Genomic DNA, 9,600 nt, shown 5'->3' on the forward strand with positions numbered 1-9,600 from the left:
GAGCCAACTTGGATGTGCACAATAATCATCATGCTACAGAACAAGCAGGGTTGGAAAATGCTTGCTAGCAGGTAAGTCACTGCATTTTACTTTTTGCATAACTAGGTTAGGCATGGTATTCTTATGGACCTTTGCAGCTACGCTATTTCATAAATACTTCATTTTTATCTTAAGAACTTGACAACAGAGATGATACTTGAGAGGAATCTCATCTCCAGTTGAGTAACTAAGTACCAATGTCATTTTGTAGGAATGGACATGCTCATAACATTCTGGCACATACAGTTTAAAACACCTACTGAGTTTCTTGGATTGATACAGAGGAACAGCATGTAGAACAATTTTTTCCATGATCATTAGCAGCCAGGAACATTTTCTCACATAGAATAAGATAGCAGGATGGAGTCCAAACCTCATAGATCCCAAAAGAGCTTTTGACAGCGACATCATAGTGTTACGTTCTGCCCCAGTATGTGAAGCCGCATAACATAAAATGACAAAATACAGCAGTTGCCTTCACACTGACAACTCTGGGCTATGTAGGCAGCTGCTGGCCTTTCCAGTCACAAACAATTCCTGAGAGGGTGCACTTTCAGTTTGCTGGGGTAACAGTTAAAACCCTGGAGAGAAAGCTGCCATTCAAAAGGCCTTAGACAAGCTTTAAAATGGAGTGCCTTGTGTAGTTAAAGAAAAACAAATGCAGAATTCTGCAGCTGGGTCAGAATAACCTCATCTAATACCAGCAGGCTGGATCTGACTGGCCAAGAAGCTCAGCTGGAAGAGGCATGGGAGTCTTTGCAGACAAGATGAGCAGTGCCTCTGTGTGATAATGAAGGTTGACTGTACAAAAGGCTCCATTAGTAAGTGGTACAATCATCAGGTCAAAAGAAGCGATTGATTAGTACCCCTAGTCATTATTTGGAGGCAGCATCTGGAGCATTTTGTATAATGTGGGGCCTACCAGCTTAAGACAGGCTGATAAAGCGATGTAAATCCATGGAAGGCTGCTGAGTTGCATAAGGGCGTGGAGAACATGGTGTATCAGGCAAGTCAGGTAACAGAGTTTGTTCAGACTACAGGGGAAAAAGAAGACTAAAGTAAGACTAATTGCTGTCTGCAATTACCTAGGTGGAAATCTAGAGATTTTGCTCAAGAAGTGCACGAGAGACTAGGTGGTCACAGGTTGTGGCAAGGAAAATTCCACACAGCTAGATTAGTCTCACCTTGAAAGTCCCCAGGGCAATTCTGAGTTTGCTAGCCATGACTTACATCCTGATGATTTACATCACTTAACAACCATCCCTTGACATAAGCAAAACCATCTTCTTTGCTACAGAAATAGTTTTAATTACACCTGGAAAGGTCTTCTGCATCCTGATATTTGCTTACGATGGGCATCTGTGTCACCTTGCTGACAAAGGTAAAGGGAAACAAGGCCTGGGATAGTTAGTTAATCAGATAAGGGACTTATTGAGCAAAACTTACAGTAGGAACCAGAGCACTCCTTCCAGGAATTTTCAGTTATGAAATGGCCCTTAGGAGCCATTACAGTCTGGTATCACTTCAGGGCAACTACAGTTACTGCAGACCAGATTAGCCTCAAGCTGTTTTAGATTATGTCCACGAGCAACCGCTCTCTTAGACCTACATCATTCTGCTTTTGATTGATAAAACCAGGTGAAAATGAATCACAAAAAAAACAGAGTTTCAAGTACAGGGCCAATTAAGCACAACATCATCTAATAAATGTGACAAAGATGAGAAAAAGTCAAAAGATGTTTAGTACACTGATGCAACACCATAAAAAAATACTACTGAAATAAAATATACAGTTCTAAATTAAAAAAAAAAAAAGCTCAATTAAGACTCTGGAAAAAAAAATTGTTTTGTGGACATTCCTAGTATGCAATGCTGCTTAACCCTAGTAAGATGACTTAACGTAAACCACTATTTAAAAAAAAAATACAAAAGAAAATCACAATTTCTGAGAAAATTCCTATGAGATATACAGTCAAGCCCAGTAACTGGAGTACAAAAAGCAACTGATTTGTTGAATTTTACCTAAAAAGCCACAAAGACTTGGTGTGCTGGGTCTGGCCAGGATGGAGTTAACTTTCTTCATAGGAGCCCATCTGCTGCCATCCTTCCTCCCAGTACATCCCAACCTTGAGCAAGAAGTTGGGATGGAGCACAGCTGCAAACCCTGACCTGAACTGGCCAAGGGGACATTTCATACCATGTAACCTCATTCTCCAGAAAAAAAATTGGTTTGGAGGAAGAAAAGGAGGAGGTGGTTCTGAGTTCCACTGTGGCCACTGCTTGGAGACTGACTGGACATTGCTCTACTATTGACATTCTGAAACAACTGCAAAACTTAGTTCTACACTTTTGCTTCAAATACAGCCATAAACTGAAGAAAAAAAAAAAAAAAGAAATTACTCCAAATGTGTTACTTTTTACTTGTTTATTCTGTCCCACACTAGTTAAAACCATATGGCCAGCCAATTTTCAAAAGGCATTATCTCTCTATTGGCAAAATTAAACTAATAAAAAACACTTGTACTTATCTACAATTTGAATATTTTGTTCTGTACAATACATTTAACCCAAGAAAAAAAATACATACTAGTAGCCTAAAAGAGGTACTTTGTATATACCTTATAGCAGTAATATATTAAATTTGAGAGTGGTGTACATACAAATGTCTTCTGATCTGTAATGAATTTTGTAACATGAAGATTAAAATCCAATTAGAAAGACTAAAATGTGTCCTAAAAAGTAAACTACTTAGAGGAGATTTTTCATTTACAGAAGTATATAGCAGTATCCATGTCAGCTATATCACCAATGAAAAACATTTCTTAACTCAGAAATCATTTTAAACTGAAGTAAATGAGAATAAACTACACGGGTCTAAAACGTGCTTTTTACATTAGTGAACAGCTTCATTACAGATGGCTGGGACACAAACACACAAAAGCAGATTGGATGCAAAACACATCTTCCCATTTGCTGCAAAAAGATTCACAGAGAATCTGTAGATTAGCACTCAAAACAAGAGTTCCTTAAACTAAGCAACATCAGTTCTTGGTCAGAAATCCACTGCTATTTATAGCAAGACAATTACTAACAAAAATAAATAAATGAAGGAAAAGAAACATAGCTATTACTTCTGGGTTTTTTGTTTGTTAGTTTGTTTTTCCACTTGCCTTAGATAGCTACACTACATGGAGAAAAGAAGCTGAGCCAACATAGTAAAATTTAAGATAGAAGGCATCTGAATTGTTTAGTGAGGCTATAGTGCCCCCCAATGTCCACAAGCTATAGATAAGGTTGTTTACTGATTCAGAGAAAGGGAAAACCAATCAAAACTATGAAATGCTTACTAATAATCATCCCTGTACATCATGCTTGACTTAGAAGTAAGATTGATAAGTGTGGTAAATTTCAGAAAGCGCCAAATATTTCATATTTCTTTTGTCCCAGCTAGAATTCTGTAAAATGATACTAGAATAGCTCAGGTAGAGTCAGACAAGCTATCGAAACCCATTTACCAGCATTGCCTATGTTCACTGTTCCTTTAGTTTCATCACCTTTTGAGCTCACAGAATTTGAATCTCTCAGCACGTTCCAAACACTGTAGGCACTTTAATGTGACACTATGGAAATCAGATCTCTTGCATGACAACCCATTTTTCATCCATTGAATCTTGAATTCAACTCATGTTCAAAGGATAATTTATTTATTTATTTAAAGGAAGACAGCCATCCATAACTACAAAAAATTCCGATTAATTTATTGCTTTGGAAAAGTCTATCAGAAGATCATCAACGAGAGTTAAATGCATTCATCTCACTTGCACTTTGAATTTTGCTCTATCTTCATAACTATCTTCATAAAAATCACCCGTAAGTGTAAATACAAGAAACTGCATATAACAAATCATATTTACACAAGCATCCAGATCATATGAAATAATCTTGTGCTAAGATCTGTATTTCTAATATGATGATCTGATAAAGTTTTTCAAATAGAATCATAGAATTGCTCAAGTTGGAAAACACCTTAACGGTCATCAAGTCCAACCACAACCTAACCATATTACCCTAACTCTAACAACCCTCTGCTAAATCATGTCCCTGAGCACCACATCCAAACGGTTTTTAAACACATCCAGGGATGGTGACTCAACCACCTCCCTGGGCAGCCTATTCCAGTGCTTAACAACCCTTTCTGTAAAGAAGTTTTTCCTGATATCCAACCTAAACTTACCCTGGTGCAATTTGAGGTCATTTCCCCTAGTCCTGTCACCTGTCACCAGTGAGAAGAGACCAGTCCCAATATTACTTCATTCATGCTTACTAGTCGTTCTGACAGCTAAGGATTTATTATTTATTGTCCTTACCACAGATTCATAACTGAATTTTCTGTTCACTTACCATATAAAGAAGCTTTCTTGACAGTCTCTTGATGTCCAGAATATACTCATTATTTCTTAGTCAAGCACATTCTATTAAAAATAAATAAATCATTTTCGTAAGTCCTGGATGTACCATCTTTGAGATATTTCTGATGGAGGAAGAAAGCAATCAGAGCTGTTAAAGTACTTACTCATTGTGCTGATTTTTAACTTTCAATATATAATACTCAGTGGATTTTTTAAATAAGGAGAATTTGAAGTTTTAAATTCACTGAATCACAGAATGGCTTGGGTTGAAAGGGACCTCAAGGATTATTAATCTCCAACCCCCCTGCCACATGCAGGGCCACCAACCTCCCCATTTAATACCAGACCAGGCTGCCCAGGGCCCCATCCAATCTGGCCGTGAACACCTCTAGGGTGGGGCATCCACAGCCTTTCTGGGCAACCTGTTCCAGCACCTCACCACTCTCATAGTAAAGAATTTCCCCTGGTATCCAACCTAAATCTTCCCTATTTCAACTTCAAACCATTTCCACTTGTCCTGCTGTTATCTACCCTTTCAAAGAGTTGATTCTTGAAATATACTAAAAGTTTTCTGTGATAGAATGCTTAAGATAGAATATATACTTAGTCATATTCATAATAGCTAATTTATTCTAAGTATAGCCATAGACATGCTATAAATGCTGGAAGAAAACCTTGCAGTAGTCCACTTCTTTGTGGCAAATGTTTGCTTTGTTACAATGACAGCAGAAAAATAGCATATCTAATAGTGTATTCCTAGGAAAAAATATATTAAAATGTTGGACTTGTCTAAGTATAGACACACACAATACTATGCCCACACACTTTGAAAGATTATTACACAGAAAGATTAACTACAGATAAACTACAATAAAGACACATTTTTTCAAAGCATGCTTACTGTAAACTGTAGTGTAGTTGTACCTTGTTATCTACCCTACTGCACCACTTAGTCAGTATATGTTCAGTAAGCTATTAAAAAACAGAAAAATTAACTACTTATACTAACTTTGTTAGTATAAAGAATACTGATATTTGTCTGTTTTCTTGTTTTTGTTCACATAAAAATCAAAATTTGGACTGTCTTTGAAGTGGTTGGAGTATTTTCTAATGAAAAAAAAAGTTTGGATTAATGTCAGAAATTCATAGCAAGTACATGTCATACTAATATTGCTACATGTCCTATTAATATTGCAAGTGTTATTTTTAAAACCTTCTACCAAAGCCGAAAGCACAAGAAATCTGCATAATCCCTGCACATCTCATTAGCATGAGTCATACAAAGGATACATAATGATTTGGCAGCATATTGCCAGATGGTTTGCTATCAGATCAAGTAGTAATAACTTGGCTTCTTTTTCTTCATTAACATCCCTCCCAAATTGTAATTATATCCACTTTCATTTCTATTTTTTAAAATAACATTCGGTTCCTGACTGGTTGACAGAAACTTTGGTGTTTTCAATCCACACTGACTCTTCGCTTTGCAATCTTTTTACATTTACAAAAGCATTTATTAATTGCATTTAGACACAAGAAAGCTTATGCAATCAATTTCTGTATTTACATAAAAACTGTTCAACACTTCACTCCTTCCCATTAGTGATGTGCAGCTGGTCACTACATGAAATTTGTTTATCTGATCATCTTCTCTCTCACTCAAAACACTTCTTGTGTCCAAGCAACAGGAAAATAAAAGGTTATGAGGGAAATGGAAACAGACAATCATGCAAGTTAAAGTATTTGAGATTCATGAATACTTAAGGCTTATTATTATTTGAATGCTTTTGAACCCAATTTTATAGCTTCAAGCATTCGCTTACCACACTGTAGTAAGTTTGAAGTACAAAGCAAATAGTTTCATTGTTCTTTTTCCTGAAGTTTCCACATTTTCCAGTGTGACAATCCAGTTGAGTAAGTGAAAATATTAAAACATCTATATATTTAAATGAATAAGACTGAAAAGTTTACAATAACCTTGGTACTATAACTTTTAATTTACCTTCTCCTTCATTGCATGCTTTAGGTTCATTGTTTTAAAATCCAAAGAGACATTAATAGTAGTTTCCCAGCAATCAAATGAAACATTTACAATCACTTCAGTTTTAAAGAATTCACATTGATCTCAGAAGAAAGGCCTGCTCCATTTTAATCCAAGTTTTACTGAGGGGGAAAAAAAAAAAAAAAAAAAAAAGATCACAGAAAGCTGTGTATTCTGACTACAAAGCTATTCTTGTGTTAAAACCTCATTCAGAGCATCAAGAAGATAAAGCATCACCCCCTTGGTTACACTGGGATTTGGATCCATGCCATGCTGTGTGTTAAAGTACGTTGAAATGTGGGCAGAGCCATGGAGTCACATGAGTTTCCAGTGAAGTTTATTTACCTTACCCCAGAAGCTGCACATTTTGTTTAAATTGGATATTCTCCACACTGGGGATGCTCTGAAGAATGCAGCTCAGCTGTCAGCCTTGAGAAAGTAGAACCCATTGGTGGCTGTGCCTCAAGCTGATTACGCTGTCACCTCGGTGACATATCTGCTTCATTCTTTCTTTCTCCAGCATAAGTATGTGGATCAAAGCATTAACAAAGATAATGCTACAGAACATTATCATTAATACTTCACATACAGAAGAGGCCAAAGGCCAAATGAAAACACTTAGCTATTTACAAGCATAATATGTTACTTATTGCTTCATATAGTTGAATTAATGTTTGGCATTTCCTAGTACAGTGTATATGATGTAATAATATACATATATATTTCATGTTATAATGTAATATTGATGTGAAAATATATATGCTTGCAAATCCCCATGGCATTTTACTTATTACTCTCATCTGTTCCACTCAAGTTGCAAAGTGTTTATGTACATGAAAGTAAATATCAAACACCATTAACACAGTGACATGAAAATAAATGTTAAAAAGAGCTGCAGTACAGCACTGTACAGGAAGGGAAACTACTGGATCTATGTCATATTTCTGGAGAACCGTGACCTTATAGGAATATCAGCCTGTCTCTGGGAGAAATAATGATCTCAAGTGCCCTTTATCCTTTTAAAACTCAGCTTTGTACCCAAGAGGAAAAGAACCCTAATCTCATCAGGTTTGCATTAAAGGCCTTCTCCAAAGGACAGAGATGGAAATGGTGCAGAAGCTCAGGCTGACCAACAAGTCCATTGAGTACTATCATAGGAGCCAACTGCTTGCAGATACAGAATGCCAGCCATGGTAAAACTGGGCCAGGCAGCCTCCAAATAGATTAGAATGAAATAGCATGGGCTGGAGGCAAGCTCAGCTCACAAATGGGAAACAAGAAATCCCTACAGAAATGATACAGATATACCTATTTACTTCTAGGGGAAAGTATAGATGTTGCCTGCCTGGGCTGGGATGGCCTTTCCTGTCTTCTGTTTTATTTAAGACATGAAGATTATGTACAGGAACAGTACTGGGACAGTACTGTCATCATTGTACTGATGTACAAAGGCATCGCTCTTTGTACATCTCAGTTTTTTGGGCCCTTGGAAACACAGCAGAAACCCTAGGAACTCAATAGATTCCTGTGTTGTGTTCTGTGGCACTTTGGCCATCCACAGAGTCATTAGCTAGTCTTCTTTGAGTAATGCTTTATAATGGAAATATTCCTTGTATATACAGTAACGTCATTCTAACTACACCACAAGAGAGTTTACCAACATTAGGCCTTGTGTAACAGATGAAATCACCTTGTTCCCAGATCAGATTCTGTTCCTTAACACACATCAGTGCCTTCAGTTCTGGTAGATGCCACAATATACAACATCCAGCACTGAATATGAAAATAATTCTTTAAAGGCCTGATCAACTACTATTTTAAAACATTGTCTGCACTGATGAAGACCAGATTGCTTTTTTCCAAGTCAGAGTGTGGACATGTTTAAAGAAACCCTTAACTGTCACAGCCACAAGAGCACCTCCACAACTGAGGAACAAAGGAAAATCCACAATACATACCACGCTCACCAAGCCACCTCCACACTTACCATAAGCCAAGCACCTAAGTAGATAAAACGAATGCTGATCAGCCTACCAAAATATTCTGTCTGTGCAAGGCATCCTTAAAAAGATGAAAACATTGGTCAGCTATTTCCACAGTCTGCTAGCGAGCTGCAAAAGCTAGCACACTGCAAAAGCACAAGGGTTGACATACAGACAGAGTATCCATGTGTATGAGTCCAAGGTCTCACTGAACAATAAGAATGTGAACAGCAGGAGCTTTCTCTTTCAGCAGCATTATGATGCCAGTTTACTTTGGAGGTACAATAGGGGACAACAGTAAAGCATTTTCCTCGTCAGAGGCCACAGCCATCTAGCAAGTGCTGATCTAACAAAGGGAAGGCACAGCATCCGTTATTCTGAGTTCCTAAACTCACAAGCATTGCAACAAAAGTAAGCCCCAGAGAAAATTAATTACAGCATTATCCTTCCCTACCCCAGGATAGTTAACGTGTCCTTACATAACCCATACTATCTCTAGGTAAAAGGGGAGACAACCACGTGAGAAAAAGAAAGAACCAAGGTTCTGGTCACCTCTTACATCCCCCCTATTTTCCCAGCACCACTCACCCTTCTATAGCAGCACAGATACCAAGACTCTGTCAATACATGCTTCTGCTCCAGGCCAAGAAAAACTTCATTCTTTTACTGGCATCCCAATGCACTGAAGCCGAAGCTCTCTTATTGCACCACACAGCACTGCACTAAGCCATCGGATAGATAGTGCCAGCAGAGCAACTTCCAAATTCACTGTTGAGTTTAACATTTTTCTCCCTTTAGAGACCAGCTGCAAATCTGGGCAAACAGTCAAGATTTCCGTATTTCTATTCAAGGATAAACAATTTACAGCAAAGGATGAAAAAGCAAAAGGAATGTTTGGTATCTACTTTTTTCATCTATGGTGATGCTTAAACTAGTGGTTATGCTGTATGTTTATCATTCACCACAGCAGGATTTTCAAAACAATCACTGAAAATACTAGCACACAGCTTCTTGCCAGATAGGGCTGTAGCTGATGTACAGATGAATTATTAATAAAATGACTGGATTTTCACCCGGCCCTAAAGAACACAATCCAGGATTCAAGAACATACAAATTCAAGGAATTAGT

Source organism: Meleagris gallopavo, chromosome 1 (genome assembly GCF_905368555.1).
Source record: "Meleagris gallopavo chromosome 1, MGAL_WU_HG_1.1, whole genome shotgun sequence".
Taxonomy (NCBI): Eukaryota; Metazoa; Chordata; class Aves; order Galliformes; family Phasianidae; genus Meleagris; species Meleagris gallopavo.